This window comes from Pithys albifrons, chromosome Z, assembly GCF_047495875.1.
Source record: "Pithys albifrons albifrons isolate INPA30051 chromosome Z, PitAlb_v1, whole genome shotgun sequence".
Taxonomy (NCBI): Eukaryota; Metazoa; Chordata; class Aves; order Passeriformes; family Thamnophilidae; genus Pithys; species Pithys albifrons.
Window position 1 is genome coordinate 69,328,027 of NC_092497.1, and position 16,655 is coordinate 69,344,681.

General features: G+C 39.7%; 1 protein-coding gene across 14 annotated transcripts in view; it reads right to left on the reverse strand.

The window, feature by feature from the left end:
• The window catches only part of NFIB (nuclear factor I B), a 181,051-nt gene that overhangs the window by 122,468 nt on the left and 41,928 nt on the right, over positions 1 to 16,655 (reverse strand). The window lies entirely within an intron of this gene.

Below are 16,655 nucleotides of genomic sequence, written 5' to 3' on the forward strand. Positions count from 1 at the left end.
TGGTAAAACATATACAGATGGGATTTTCCTAAATATTTAAATGAAAACGTTCTAGAGGTATTCTCAGAATATCATTTTATCTTTTAATTTCTCTGCCTGTCAGTTTCTTTATAAATAGGAAAATAATTTTCAAATTTCCAAAGAACCAGCTAACTTGAATTGTAAGTAATGCAAAGGTAAGCCAATTTACATAGTATACAGATTTGACACTTTGTCTACACATGTAACAGTTGAAATACAAGAACAGAGAATAATAATCTTTTATGCTTCTCATCATTTTCAGAAAGGAAATGTCATAAAAACATCCACTGACTTCAGAAGAATTTGGATTAATTGTTTTGAATCACAATAATAACACAGAAAACTTCCTTTTTCAGAAGTCTATCTAAAAACATCACTGACTGGTTTTAAATTATGTCTTCAAAAAAAGTCTCTTAGAAACTGTATCATTATTATAGCAATGTATCAGATTGTAGCGATGACTCCACCAACAAGAATGAAATGCAAGCTTTCCTAGGGGCCATAGGTTTCTGGAGGATGCATATTCCAGAATCCAGCGAGACAGTAAGCCCTCTCTACCTAGTGACTCATAAGTCACTAAAAGAACAAGTTCCAATGGGGACCTGAACAGAAACAAGCTTTTAAACAGATCAAGCAAAAGATTGCACATGATGTGGCCCTTGAACCAGTCTGGACAGGACCAGATGTGAAAAATATACTTTATTCTGCAGCTGGAGACAATGGTCCTTCCTGGAGCCTCTGGCAAAAGATGCCTGGTGAGATCCAGAGCCAATCACTTGGATTCTGGAATTGAAGCTACAATCTTGATGATGACTGCATTGGGATCTGTCACTGTTCATCTTGCCACTTCACCCCTTGAATCTCTCTGGCAGATCCCTTCACCTTCCTCTTTTTTTTTTTTTTTTATGGCAAACCTGGCTCTAAAGGGGAATTTGAATGATCTTATCTCCTTTTTCAAAAACTTCCTCTGCTGTGTTCCCCCATAAAATAATGTCATCAAAGTACTGCAAGTGTTCTGGTGCCTCACCCTTCTCTAGTGTAGCCTGAATCAGTCCATGACAAATCACAGGACTGTGATTCCATCCCTGGGGCAGTTGGTTCCAGGTGTACTGTACACCCCTCCACATAAAAGTAAACTGCAGCCAGCACTCTGCAGCTAGGGAGATGGAAAAGAACACATTTGAAATTTCAGTGGTGGCATACTACTTCACTGCCTTGGACTCCAGCTCATACTGAAGCTCCAGCATGTCTGGCACAGTGGCACTCAGCAGCAAGGTAACCTCATTCAAACCCCAATACTCCATAATCAATCTCCATCCTCCATCACACTTACATACAGGACACTGTTGAAGGGTGAGTGAGCCTTTCTGACACCCCTTGGGTCTCCAGCTCTCGATCACCTTATGAATGGGAATCACAGAGCCTCTGTTCGGTATTGCCATCAATGCATAGTTGTAGTGGCAATTGGCATTTGTTGGTCTTTGACTCATAACAATCCCACAACAGAGGGATCTTCTGAAAGGCCAGGCAGGGCAGACAATTTTTTAAGTCTCTCTGCTGCCACTGTGGCCACATCAAAAACCCATTGTTAGCTCTTTGGATCTTTGAAGCATCCCATTTTGAAGTAGCCTATGTCAAGAATGTAAGGAGCCTCTGGGCCAGTCACAATGGAATGCCTTTCCCATTTTTCTCCTGTTAAACTCACTTCGGCCTCTACCACTGATAATTCTTGCCTTCCCCCTGTAACTCCAGAGATCCAGGCAGGCTCTGTGCTTTTATACCTCGGTGGCATCAATGTGCATTGTGCACGTACTAGAGCTCAGTATTTTTGTGGTTCAGATGTGCCAGGCCACCAAATCCACACAGTCCAATAGACTAGGTAGTCCCTCACCGCCTCCTGAGCAAAGGCAGGACCCCTCTATTATTCCTCTTGGTCAGAGTATTTGCCATCTGACCTCAGTGATGTTCTGTCACAGGCTTCTTCATCAGAACTGAAGGAGTTGCTCCTTTTGCATCACAGAGAGCAATGTCTCTTTTCCAGGGTCTTTGCCTCAACTATGTGAACAGCTTTTTAACCAGCTATCTTCTGTCTTAATTCTTGTAGCCAGACTTCAAGTTTAGAGGTTAGTCCACCATCCCACTTCATGTCTTCCCTCAGTTCATGCAGAATGGACCACATCCAATTATGTTCACTACATGGCTTACTGCTGGGGCTTTCCTTTTATCCATGTGCGGCATGAGGTGACTGAGAACAGGACTGAGAGTGGGACTGAGACAGAGACTATGACTGTTCTTCTGTTTTGCTTCTGCCAGATTTCTCCTAGGACACCTCTCTCTCAGGGACTCACTGGTAGTGAGAATCATAGCTATCCCTAGAATCTGGGTTGTTGGCCTGTGAAATGAGCCAGTTTTCAATCTTTCCCCTATTGTCCATAACCAAGCACACATTTCACCCACATTTCAGTCTCCGTCCTTGCCATTTGTAAGGACAACTGTTATCAAGCAGCTGAAAAGTGTCGCAAGGGCACCTTGAATTTCTTTTTTCCCACATGGGCACCATGCAAGGGACACACTCTGGATCAGCAGTAGTGGGATCAATATTATCAAGTGGTTCACCATAAAGAAGTTGTAGCAGTGCCAGTTCTTGTATGTATTGGATGGTTTCATCTGCAATTGTTTACTTTCTTGGAGAATTCTGTAGGTGTTCTTTGTATGGGTACACTTCAGTCACACTTGCGAAAAGCCACAACAACAGATTACATTCACCTCGTGTCTTTGCAAGCTCCTTCTCAATTTTATCATCACTGGCAATAGTGCCCAGGTGTTGTGCTTCGTAACTGTCCAACATATAACTTGCAGGTCCTCTATCTCAGCATCAGAGCAGCTAGGTAAGAATTCATTCATCACGCAAGTCACTGTATTCTTTCCATGTGTCCTGCACTTCTGCTGGAGTCAATGATCTGGATTCATGGCTCTCCTGACTAATTTCCTCTGTGTATGCCTGTCTACCCAGTGATTGCCTGACTTCCCCTCCTGATGTTCCTGCACCGGTGTCATCTGTCAAAGGACTTAGCCCTGGCCCCTCACAATCTCCTCCTGTTGCTCCTTCTGTTTCTAGTTGGCCAGCTCCTATAGACCTCCTTGTCCATGACTTCTTTTTCACTACGGGAGCAATAGCAACTTCAGGTTTTACGGTCTGGGTACCCATCTCAACAAGAGTATCTTTAGTGTCCTTCACCTCAGTTTGGGTCCCTGTGTCTTCAACAGTTTGGGTCCCTACTTCCATCACATTTTGTGTCCCTACCTCTTCCATAACCTGGGTCTCTCTACCCTGGGTTTCTGCCTCTTCTGAAGTTTGGGCCTGTCCTAGTTTAAGGGAAACCAAAGTGTTTGCCAAGACCAGAGGAGAGGATTTCTCCTCAATAATCACGTTGTTCCTTATTAAATTTAAAAACCTCCTTTAATTAGAGAATGTATATAAGGATAACTGGTCTTAACTAATACATATATATATATATACATACATATATATACACACATGCATGTAGCAATAGATATAACTATGAACAGACAAGAGCAAACTACTCCCCCAGCACCAAAAAAAAAATAAACTCAAAAACTGTAGGTTCCTCCTGGTGCAGTTATATTTATAGACAGTGGCAGTGTCACACCCTGCCTGGCCACAAGGTGAATTCTCAGCCTTTTCCCAGCGAGGTAGAGACAAAAGGAGAGTGTATGACTTATATGGGGGCAGTATGGAACCTTTTCTGTGGGGAAGAGCAGACTCTCTATTCTTGTTCTTTGTTGAAGCAAGGAAACACTGGGAGTTGAGGAGTGGTGCTAGTTCCCAGAAATCTCCTTGTAGTCTAAGTCAGTCCCCAGGAGAAAGGTCTGCAGTGTAACCTGAAGCAGCTGTGACTCTACTCTCTCTCCTCTCTCTCTCTCTCTCTCTCTCTCTCTCTGAAGCTCAGGGTACCCAGAGATGGAGGGGGGAAGGCAAAGAGCAGAGCCAGAAGGAGCTCTCAGCAGCTCAGCAAACAGTGACTTTTCCCCAGCAGCTGCCCCAAAATGAAGTGAAGCCAGCACCCAGGAAAAGCCTCTCCCCCTTTCAGGTGCTGGGAGTCTGTTCCTCACCTCTGTCCCACCATTAAATTGGAATCTAGGGTCATCAACCACTTCTTTGTTCTCAGTCCTGGCATGTCAACTCCCAAAACCTTTGTGTTGGTGGGGTGAGAAAAATTCCCTGAAGAAACCTTCCCCCCATCACCTTTCTTTGAACCTTTGTCATGGCCTTTGCCTCTTCTTCAGTTTGGGTTCCTGTCTCCCCCATAACCTTTTGAGCATATTGTATTACAGCTTGGTATGCACAGGCCAAATCCCAGTAGAGGGCAATCAGCTCCCGGTTCTGATCAGGATAGTCAAGGCATCCATCTCTCAAGCAACGTGTTAATCTGTTGGGGTTGAGCACCTGTTCTGGGGTGAAGTCCCAGGTAACAGGGGGTGTCAACAGCCCTAGTAACCTGCCCAGGCCAGTCCACATTCCCTGCCACCCATGAACTGCCCACTTTAAAGCACATCCCAATAAGTTCAGCTGTGTAGTTTGGCTGGTTCTATCACAAGACAACAGAAACAACATCACATTCACCAGGTTCCATAGGTTTACCACAGTATTAGCTACTAACAACATCATTAATAGGTTGCAACTCTGTTAACATGAAACACTGGTAAGTCTGGTGATTGCGCTATGAGATCATTTATATCAAAAGCAAAGTCAAAATCAAGACCAAAATCAAAACCAAAATCAAACTCATATAAGGAAAAGTAGCTGTACTCATTTTCCTCAGGCCTCGGCACAGGAAAGCTGTCTGAACTCAAAAAGACAGTTAATAGAAGGGTTAACACAAGCCTCCAGTGAAAAACATTGTTTATGTTTCATGTTTCAGAATGTACTTCAAACAATACAGATAAACCAGTGAAGTTTATATAAACAATTCCCAGGAATACTGCCAAGCTCCTGGGAAACTTGCTATGGTCCTTGGTTGTTCCCCATATGGGCCACCACTTAGGTTGAGCTGGCAAAATGTCAACTGCCCAACAGAGAGAGAGAGAGAGAGCTCCCCCACAACCCTGAGGGGAACACTTAAAATAGCAAGGTTTCTATGTTTTGCATAGAAAAGAGAAAGTTAAAAACAGAATATGATGCAACATATATATACAAATATGGAAAAAATAACAACAACTTTACCAAGTTGCCCACCCATATAATATAGATTTCAATGACCCAGGCTACAAAAACATCCCAACAGACACCCCACAAAGGACACCCGGCAAGAGAGGAGAAAAATTAACAAGAAAATGTTCACCTCCCCAATCAACACAGCAGAGGGGTAGCAGCCCGGACTAATCGCAGCAAAAACAGTGACAGCATGTCCTCTCAGGGCTGAGGTGTAGACCAAAAAGAGAAGCTTCACCTCCTTCGCTTTTTATACTTGTTGTGACGTAAGATATGAAATATCTCTTTGGTTGCTTAAGTCAGGTGATGCTTGTCCCCTCTAATTTATGTAACACTATCTGCTAAACTGAGGCCTACCACAATTAAGGCCTAAACTACCACAATTATAATGACTCCAACAAAAATATCTCTCAGAAACTGTATTATCAAGCAAAATACTACCCAAAATATGTGTTAAAAAAATATCCATCCTACAGACTTTATTTTAGTACTTCATTACTTTTTGATGGGACAGCACTGTATTTCCAACTCAGAGCATCACCTGATCAACAAGCTTCTTATTAATATAACCTTTCTTGTTTATGACTTTTTCATTACACTTCAGATAGGCAACAGTCAGTCTCATGTTTATGACAATCAGGTTTTCAAAACTATTCACAAATATAACTCTCCCTCAACCTTGACTATCCAAGTTTATCCTTCATAGAGGTCGTATCAAATATTTTATTTCTTAGAAGAAATATACATGAGTACATCTTTCATAACAAATAAATACTAAATGTTCTTGACTTTCAAAGAGTTGAATTTTCTTTTGTGTCTCTCTTCCCTCTAGAGATTTCTGCAGTATAGGAATTTGGCAATGTTGAGTAATTAGCAGAATGTTGCATTTCACTAATAAATAAAATGAACCTTAGAAATTTCATAGGAAAAGAAATCTAACAACATTTCTTTGAAATTTGGCGAGAGAGACACTGGGGAAGAAAAAAAACCCAAAAAATCCAAACCAAACCAACAAATAAACAAACAAAAGAAACTCTTGCTTCTTAAGATTAAAATATGTAACAAATGAAGGAAGTGTCATCCCTACTCAACAACACACTCTCCAGCACCTATTCTTCAAAAGGATGCACTGTCAGTGCTGAGCTGCTAAACAGTTAATCTTCAGTAACTCCACTAAAGAGCACTAGTGGCAGGCTGCCCATCATTCTCTTAGACAGAGCTTGTCAGAGAAAGTAGGGCAGCTTGTCCAGCCCAGCAGTCAACTGATTACTAGCGAGCTCAATGGGGCTGCTGGCCAACCCCTGAGACTGCTGCCAGCCCCTTGGGTATTCAAAGGCCAGGATGGAGTGCAGCTTACTTTGCCAGAATCACATGATGTCAGTGCTGTTTTCTTCAGACCTGAATAACCAGTCATTCAGGTTGCAACAAATGGCATGCAAACAAATGTCATCAGCTCAGCAACATTTGTGCCTGCATTAACTTCCATGGGTTAAAGGCACAGGACAGCACACATCACCTCTGCAACAAATTTCTGCAATTCAAATGGGTGCAGAGCAGTGTCTATTCAGGCCTCCAGTTGCAACTACATAAAAATCTGCTAAAGTAATTACATTGACAAAATTCCACTCTGGAAAATATGCTTCTAAGTATTTGTAAACAGGTTGGTCTGGCACAGCTGAACAGAAACTATGTAGATATTTGCATGTATTGAATGGAAATTAAACTCCTAAAATGTCTTACAAGAAAATCTATATTCATTTAATATCTAAGGAAATTGAAAACTGAAAATTATGGGACTGCTTTGTAAGTAATACTTTTTCAAATGATTTCTCTCCCTGCAAATTTCACCTAATCAAATACACAGACTTGTCCATTTTTATCTGATATACTCAACAGCATAAATCATACTGCAGATGTCCAAAACAATTCAGATATGATAGAAAAAAAAAACTAGATTTGCTTTCCGCTTCAAAAGTTTGCAAGTTTGTCAATAACCCTTCCCTGACAAGGCAGCTGCACTGATGCCATTAGTGCTCTGAACGCTGTGTGAGTTTGGCTAACTGAAATAAAAAACAGTCAACCCATTTCCTGCAGGTTTTTAGGAATTGGTTTGTTTTTTTTTTTTTGTTATTGGTTTGTTTTGTTTTGTTTTGTTGGGTTTTTTTGCAGGTTCCATTTCCTGTATCAGTATGAAGCCAACAGGGAAACATCAGGTAAACATCCCAAAGGCATTAAGGGGTGCTGCACCTGGGCTGAGGTAACCCCCAGTATTAACACAGGCTGGGGCATGAACAGATTAAGAGCAGCCCTGCGGAGAAGGACTTGGGGGTGCTGGTGGAGGAGAGGCTGGACATTAGGCAGCATTGTGTACTCACAGCCCATAAATCCAATTCTATCCTGGGCTGCATCAAAGCAGCGTGGCCAGGTCAAGGAAGGTGATTCTGCCTCTCTACTCTGCTTTGGTGAGATCACACCCAGACTGCTGCATCCAGCTCTGGAATCTCCAGCACAGGAAGGACATTGAGCTGTTGGAGCAAACACAGAGGAGGCCACCAAGTTCGTCTGAGGGATAGAGCACCTCTCCTATGAGGAAAGGCTGAGAGAACTGGGATTGTTCAACCTGGAAAAGACAAGACTTCAGGGAGACCTCATTGTGGCCTTCCAGTGACTGAAGGGAACTTACAGGAAAGATGGGGCAAGACTATTTACAAAAGCGTGTAGTAACAGGACAAGGAAAAATGAGTTCAAACTGAAGGAGAGTGGGTTTAGATTAGATATCAGAATAAAACTCTTTACTGAAAGGGTGGTGAGGCACTGGAAGAGATTGCCTGGGAAAGTTTTGGATGCCTAATACCTGGAGGTGTTCAAGGCCAAGTTAGATGGGACTCTGAGCAACATGGTCATGGCAGTCAGATGGAATTAGATGATCTTCAAGATCCACTTCCAAGACAAACCATTCTGTGATTCTATGATTCTATGTTTCTATGATTAAGAAAGTCCTTTGGACTTCATGAGGGATAACTACTAAGAAGAAGGGAAAATATGTGAAAAGGAAGAAATGTTGGAAAGTATCTCCAGTATCCCGACAAAAACAACAACAAAAAGTGATGGAGCTAACAGTCTCCTCCACTTTCAGTTGCAAAGGTCCATTGTTTCACATAAGACTGCAGGGTATGGCAGATATTTTTATGACAAAAGGAACATATAGAGAAATAGTTGACTTAACAGTCAGTCTTCAGGTGCTAGAGTAATTTTCACAAAGACAAACTCTATTGCTTTTGATCACTGTTAGGTAGTATCTCTGTGTCAAAGTCAAAAGAAGCGGTGATTACAAGATACAAACTAACATGAGTGTTGCAGAAAAATTGGCTTTAAACACTGAGTTAAAGCCTCAGGCCCAACATAGCTGCCCAGAATAGTTTAGGAAGCTGAAGCCAGAAATTCTCACAACACTGGCACAGACTTGGGGGGGGGGGAAGGAGGCGGGAAGGGGGGGGGGGGGGGGGGCGGTGCGGAAATCTCTGTCTGACTAAGTAAGCATGTCAGGATGGCCTGGTGACAAAAGCAGCTGGGGTTGAAATGCAGTCCCAAACCCCTTTGGTTCAAATGTCTGTCTCTGTAGATGTGTGCCCATATCTGCCTGTAAAAATGCAGGAACTCCTTTTAATTGGGATGACCACTGCTGATTTTCAAAGTCAATCCAACAGTCAGTAACATCTCAACTTTTGACTTTTTCACCCTAGTACCTAACTCTCTTGTGGAATTATGAATTAGAATTAAATCGTACTTAACTTAAAACCTCAGCCAATTATCAGCACTCTGAAATAACAGCAGGTGTGTGTTTCTCAGATTTCTTTGGCATCAGGAACATCCTCCTCCCCTCCAGCATTTGAAATTTTTGACAAGTAGCCCTTCTGTCTTGTCCCTAGTCTAAATGGAAAGGGTATAAGGTTGCACCTACGATGACCGTCGCTATTAACTTGAAAGCAGCTATGACTGTAAAATTGTCTGTCAAATTAGAGAAGTTAAAGGAGCAGCAATCCAATAACAAACAAGAGTGGTAAAAAAATGCCACTCGTTTAATTTTCAAGACAGAAGAAAAAAAGTTACACATGGTTTGTTTGGGAGGGGCAGGGAAGGGTGTTCTTTTTTGTCATTTTCAGTACCCTTCCTCCTGGTGGCAATTAGGCTTGTATTATAATATTGTTCTAAATCTTAGAATAGAGGTATATCTATCACGTAGTATCAGAGACCAACTTATGATGCATGCTTTTCAGAGTCATGTCACTTATTCTTGGGAAAAGCACAGTACAACACCTACACTATATACAAAGTAAGCAAAACCATGACTCATGGCTCGTAAATTAAATCCAAACACCTTGGTTAAATCCTTTGGAAATCTGATTATTCACAATGTAAGCAAGGAGCTGGCATTCAGTATTTCAGCTTTCTTTCTAAATCCACTTAAGCTAATTATTGTGCCTTAGTTTACCTCCTATTAGCCTCATAAAAATATGACACAGTTAAATTCATTTACTGAAAAATGTACATTTTTAATGAAATGTCATCTTCACTGACACTAACAATGAGTTCTATGACTTCATTTGGTCCCAATGTTAAGAAATCTCCCAATATTCTATACAATCTGTAATTTTAACATCTCACTCTTACTACTTATATCCACTTCTGTCAATCCCAAAGATGAGATTAATTTAATTAGTGGTACAATACTAAGCATTAATTTCATATTGCAAGATCACTCTAGTTTTAGTTCCTCAAGTTACTCATTCCTAATAGAATGATGTTAAAGACTTGCACTTCAAACACAGACTGTCTACTGTTACTAAATACTCTGTTATTCTCAACTTTTGAGTACTAGAAATTACAATACATGTCACATAACATGGCATGATTTACTTCTCTATTTATCAGCTTTTTTTCTCCCAAATTCAAAAGTTAACTTCATTAAATTCAACAATTGAACTTAAGATTGGCTGGGGGTCCAGGGGTGGAGGGACGGGGATGATTTTATATTCTGGTTAAACCACAAAAACACAGGGATAAAAAATGGTTTTACACTTACAATTTGCTGTAATGTGTTTTATTTTCACTGAGAGCATATGTCAAGGATTAAATTGTAGTGAAATCTTAGTCAAATGCCCCATTTATACAAGCAGGCCAAAAAAGCAGTTAGTTATCATTTTCTCCATGGGGTCCCTGTAACCCAAAAATCCAAAAATAGGGAAACAATAGAGGTGAAAAAGTTGTGAGGGAAGGGCTGTCTGAAACCTCTACAGAGTGGTCACAAGTCACAGGAATGGAGTTAGTAGCAAGTTTTACTGCTTCTACAGAAAAGCAGTCATTTCTTGGACTGGCCTAACTCTAAAGAAAGGTTAAAAAATGAGGAGAAAAAATTAATCTTATCATGGAATGAAAAAACTGTCAGACCCAACTAAAATAATCCTGTCTACTAAACACCATGGCCTTTGGTGTTTCAGTAAGTCAAGCAGCACCCTGGATGCAAGTTCCTGTGCCCCTCACAAGGCTGACACAGGGTACGATCAGCAGCTTGTTCTGTGATGCAGGGACACAGAACCAAGCATGGGGCACTTGGGCACCATATCTAGGCCATTGTAGTCTGGGAAGTGGGGAGACCCAGGAGTTCTCAACAGCTGCTGAGAAGCACAGCACATGGCAGAAACAAAGTAGTTGCTCCTGCCTGTGCCTTGTAGAAATGATCTGATAATTTTTTCAAGAGTTCTATGGCAGGTTTTCACACGACTGCATGAACAACAAGCCCAGAGGTGGCAGACAACTGAACTGCCTTAGAGCTCTGCATTTTTTAACCATTTTTCCTTTTTAAGTCTACTGTGAGTTGTTTGGAAAGCTGATGGAGAGCAGAACTTTGGGGCAGGAGTGAGGAGTAACATAACTTGACAGTGCAAACCTCACCTTACTGAGGGGGAAGGAAAAAAAAAAAGGACAATGCTGAAGAGCAGCCTGGTCTCTTGAAATTCTTCTTTGAAAGTAACTGGATACCAAGAATATTAAATTACAGTCTTGGATGACACAATTTAGTTGGAGCCTCTCAAGTCACAATTTTTCATTTGTCTATACACTTTCCTGGGATGAGGTACCTGCCTCTACAGGAGTTATGCTTCCTTCCAGTCCTTCCCTTCCTGTACACATACCACCACAATCTGAAGGGACATTTCAATCACCACTTTGATAAAGGAGATCATTTTGGCTTACAGGTGATCTCCTAGCAGATTAAAGATATTTACTTTCTTCCTGATGGATCATTCCCAAAGATACCAGCACAACACAACCTACGCAATTAGTTTTCACAGGTGGCTGTTTTGCCTCCAGTAAAACTGCTTTCTTTCTCCACCTGCAAGTCATAGCAGAGCAAATGTATATAAAAACATTTCAGATATGAAATAAACACTTTCATAAAAGCAGCTGTGATGCAATGCATCATTTCTGTCTGACCTGAGCTATGGAATGAACTTTCATTGCCAGAATCAAAGATGGTAAAGAGAGAGTGGAGAACAGGGGCTAGGACAGAGCTGGAGGAAGACCAGGGCTCAGAATAGCACAGTGTAAAATGACCTCAAACACTCAAAGGGTAAATGCCTATTTGGTGCAAGTACATGCTCTCTGTCTACTCTGCTGCCCAATCTGTGCAAACAGGCTCATGCTGCTATGCAAGAAAACCAAGACAGTTGTCTATAAACAAGAGTTATGGAAATACAAGTCACTCATATATTATGTGCCACAGTCAGCAACTAATTTCCTTAAGGATAGCAGAAAGCACATCTGAAGATGTAATTTTATCTTCACACCAAGTAACTAGTCACTGTCTAGGAAAGTATGACAGAAAAACACTTTTTAAACTGCTATCTGACATTTTCAAGAACTGTACTTTCAAGATACTACAATGTGGAAATCTCAGACAAAATATCCATTAAAGATGTTTCTATGTCAAGGATCTCAAACTGTTACACAGTTTTGCCATGTTGTTTCAGGTCTGCTGTATATAGGAATTTGACTATATTATTTGAACCTCTGGCAAGCATACTTGAAAAAGATTTTTTTTTTAGTGTTAGAAGAAGAAAACTTATTTTTATTAAGTATTTCCTTCTTTACATGCTCATTGCAGGGAGCCTACAAAGATATTTGAATATTCAGGCTCCAAAAGTGATGTGGATTTTTTTCAATACATTCAACAACCTAACCAGGATGGATCATGTCTCACTTTTTATTAGTATCACTAAACTATTCACAAACCCCTTGTGAACTGAAGTCCGACACAAGGTGCCAGTTGAGCAAGAAAACCACCCTTAAATTGTTTTCTAACACTTTGCTTTTTCTTTTAAAAATACAATTCAAAAAGCAATGTTTTAATGCCAGGAGAAAAAAAAAATAGAAAGAAAGGGAAGGATGTCTTTGACAACTCCTTCAACTTATTTTTTTGAACAATTACAATTTTTATCCACCTAATTTTGTGCATCATGGCATAGCATAGGGGCATTATTACTACAGGCTTCAATTTTATTTAGGGCAGAATCTTTTTAGCATTTTCAGAAACACAAAGAAAAGAGTATCTCTGCTAATTATTGTGATGATGCAGAAGTTTAAGTCTGGTATTGATTTCTTAGTAAGTATGTACACCACAGCAGCTTCATCTTCAAATTCAGTGCAGAAAACATAGGCAGCAGGAGTCTACAGCTCTCCTAAGAAACATCATTATTGACTAACAATGCAAGTTTAGTCAATTACACTGTAGTTCAGACAATAATAAAGGTCTCAGTGAGCTATATATGATAACTTCAAGAGGACACACTATATCTATGGGGCTAAACTATTGTAGATTTATGTATGTTACATGATAATTAAATGTAAAAATGTCAAAGGCTCTAATCTTTCATTCTTCCCTGTACAAAGTGTTAATGAAAGCACTCTCTTTTGTAGGTACCAGAATTGACTAGAACAGTTTTCTTGCCTAATCCAAATATAAAATTCTGAGTGATATTCTGAAGAAATATAAGCAACTGCAAAAATGTGGTCAAATTAATGTAAATACTTATATTTAGTAATTTGAACACATTTTTTCTTATTCTGTCAAAAAAGGTTTCACTAATTAATTGGATCATGATGGACACTTACGTGGGGAATTCACTTTTAAAAGGGCCAAAGGAATAAGTAATTGAAAAAAAAGTTTGGAGAGACTAATATGAAAATTTGTAAAAACAAAATGGTAGGTTCCTTATCCAAGGCCAACCTAGTCATTTTGGAAACTAAAGAAGACTTTGATTAGGTTTGAAGAGCTTACATAGTTAAGAGAGCATGAGAAATAAATTTTAGCCCTTCTGTTACAGCTACATTTGTTTATTAAAGTTGCACACCTGTGCAGATTGACTCAAGACAAAAGTGCATTTGAGGACATAGTTTGGCCTATAGATGATTTGTGACTGGTAACAGATGAGAAAGAGCAAGCCCCATGCAGTTATAACAACTTGGGGTAAGTTTGCAAGTTAATAGGGTGGAAGACAGACAAAAACAATTTATACTGTGTTACTCAGACTCAGAAAACTCTCCTTTCTCAGACTGACTAATTTTTAGAGTTCCATCACACTTTCATACCATCCTCTGCACACCAATTAATACTGCCATTCACACCAGCATTCTGAAGAAAACCTAAACTAACTTAACTTTTATGATATCAAAATATTTCAAAGAAATTAGGGTCAGATTTTGTGTTACTAAGTAGCTTGCCTTTCTTCATATCTTTCCCATTGAAAGGCCTCTGCAATAGAAAAGAATCAGCAGCTTATTGTTGTCTAGTGACTAATGGCTGCTGACCCACCAGCATTAGATCTGCTTCCTAAATGCTCATAGCAATGTGGCTTCATGGCTTCACTATCATTTTTACTTTCAATTAAAAGTAAATAATGCCAAAGAGGCTAGGAGAAATAGCTAAGGATTGTTCAAATCTTCCATTCACTACTGCCATTTCAGCCAGCCAAAGATGAATTCTTGTTCTTTCCCTTGAAATTATCCTGAAAAAGATGCTCATTTTCTAAAGCTGTATCATTTCCATTAACAAATCAAGTACCATCGCATTATTTTTTTTAACAGTGTAATTCTTACAAGTAGCCCATTCTTCTTTATGCTAACTTATTACCATCCTTCCACTGCTCTGAAATAACTCCTTGTTCCCACTATATTAAAACCCAACAGCTTATCTCCATACTCATCGATTTGATGAAGAACTGAGGCAAGAAGAGGGAACCTATTCCTCTTCTGAAATCCAAAATGGACCTCAAGAGCTGTCAGCAAAAGCTGCAGAAAGTCCAGGGCTGTTCCTGGACTGGAAATACTCAAAGCAGCATCTTCAAAGGAATCTGTCTGCCAAAGTCAGATGCGACAGTAAGTTAACATGCAAATCGAGCCTCTGCAAAGGCTTATAACTTGGTTGCATTAAGGTCTTCTTTTTTTTTTCACAAGAATATCAACAGGAATACCCTTATACCAGAATTATCTCTATGCCAAATTTCAAGATTTTACTCAGAGGCATGGAGGCATCAAAGCTTCTTAACAAAACTACTGTAAGACACATTCATTAAAATCAAACATTTTTGTTTAATGCCATTTTCAGGAATGTCTAGCCAAGTTGCTGAAACTTTATAAAAAAATTCAACTCCAGGTGACACTCTGCATGGCAAAGTCAAAGGTCAAAGAAGTGAAGCTTGACCTATTTATAATGGGAAGCAGATTAGTAACAGGAAAATTCTGGCTACCTCAACTCTTAAGAGTGTTACCAGTCTCCCTTAGAATAAAAAGGAAGTATGAACCTTTTAAAAATTTAAAAAGAAAAAGTAAAAGAAAGTGACTACATTTCTAATGCAGACATTTGAGAACTGTATTAACATGAATACAGCAAAAGTCTTTATTTGGGACAAGAGCTGAAAATGTCTTTTGATTGCTGCCAACCAGACAAAGAATACTGGCAGAGCTTGACATAAACTATGAATCTTCACAGAGTAGAGCATTTAGCTTCACCAAAGATTTGTCCTTGAAAATATTTTGGCTGGCAAAATTTAGGGCCCAGAAGATTCTGACCAGTCTCATTTTCCATTCAGTTGCTTAAAACAGAAGCCTAAGCCACCCTTCTTGGCCAATGAGAGATTTCATATTTACTGGTTTTGAGGACTATTTAGGTTTTAGAACAGTGTTTAGCTGATGCAAGGTTGCATCTTTCTCTCTGGCTACCTTCTCCACAGCAATATGGAAAGGACAAGGACAGACTTTTTAAGATTTCCATGATGAATTGAGGCTTTGCTTCCCAGCTTCGATTCACTGTGAGAAGACCTTCTGTACACCCTGCCCCCTAAGAAGTTGGGCTCCTTTGTGGGTGTTTTCACTGCTGTGATTAGGAAAATATCTTCCTCCAATAAACTCTGTGCGGTGTCATGACAAGTAAGAAGAACACAGAGAAATCTTGTTCTTATATTGCCCATAAAGTCTTCAGAAGCTGGGAGCACACTTGCCCCTTCCTTTGGTCATTTGACTCTGTAAATGTGCTTTTGAGAACACTGACAAGGAGACAACTATGCATGATAGTAACACAATATCAAATGGGTGTAAAGGGAAAAATGTATTATAAACACTTGCTAAATCAATCACAGAAAACAGTCATGCACACAAAAACGAGACTAGTCTTTTCTTTAGCAAATATAAAATGAAGAATTTATGCACTGAGGTCCTAGATCATACATACATACATGGAATAAAATACTGCTTCTGCTGGTGGTTTTGTATGACTCCAAAGGAATTAGAGCCTATCTCAGGGGATCTTGCTTCTTCAAAAGGCTAAAGATCACATATATTCTAGCTCCACTCAGTACTTGTACACTGGGATTCTGGACAGATTTGTACCTCTGAATTCTTGTACTCTATGAAGTGGTCCATCCTGGTGTAGGATAACAGGAAGTTTTTGCCTTTCTTCCAATTTTGTGTAATCATGCACAGGAATCTACACCACATTTAGTTATGTTACATAACGTAGGATAGCTGCTAAAATAACATTATGGGAAAGGACTGAGGCTAGGATTGTTAAAAACACATAGATATTTTGAAATATCTAGGTATTAGGTATTTGCCAACTCACACATTTCTAGAAGTTAATGAAATCAGAATATTAATACCATGTAATAGTATAAAAAATGAAATAATTGAAAGGTTCTACAGGGTTAGTAAATGTGTAGGTCAGAACCACAATACTTTCCCTGTAGATGGTAATGACACTGAGAAAAGGTAACTGTTCAGTCCTTTGAAATAAACTGATACGCAGAGTCTTATGATTGTACAGTATTTTGTGACATTCACAAATTACCAG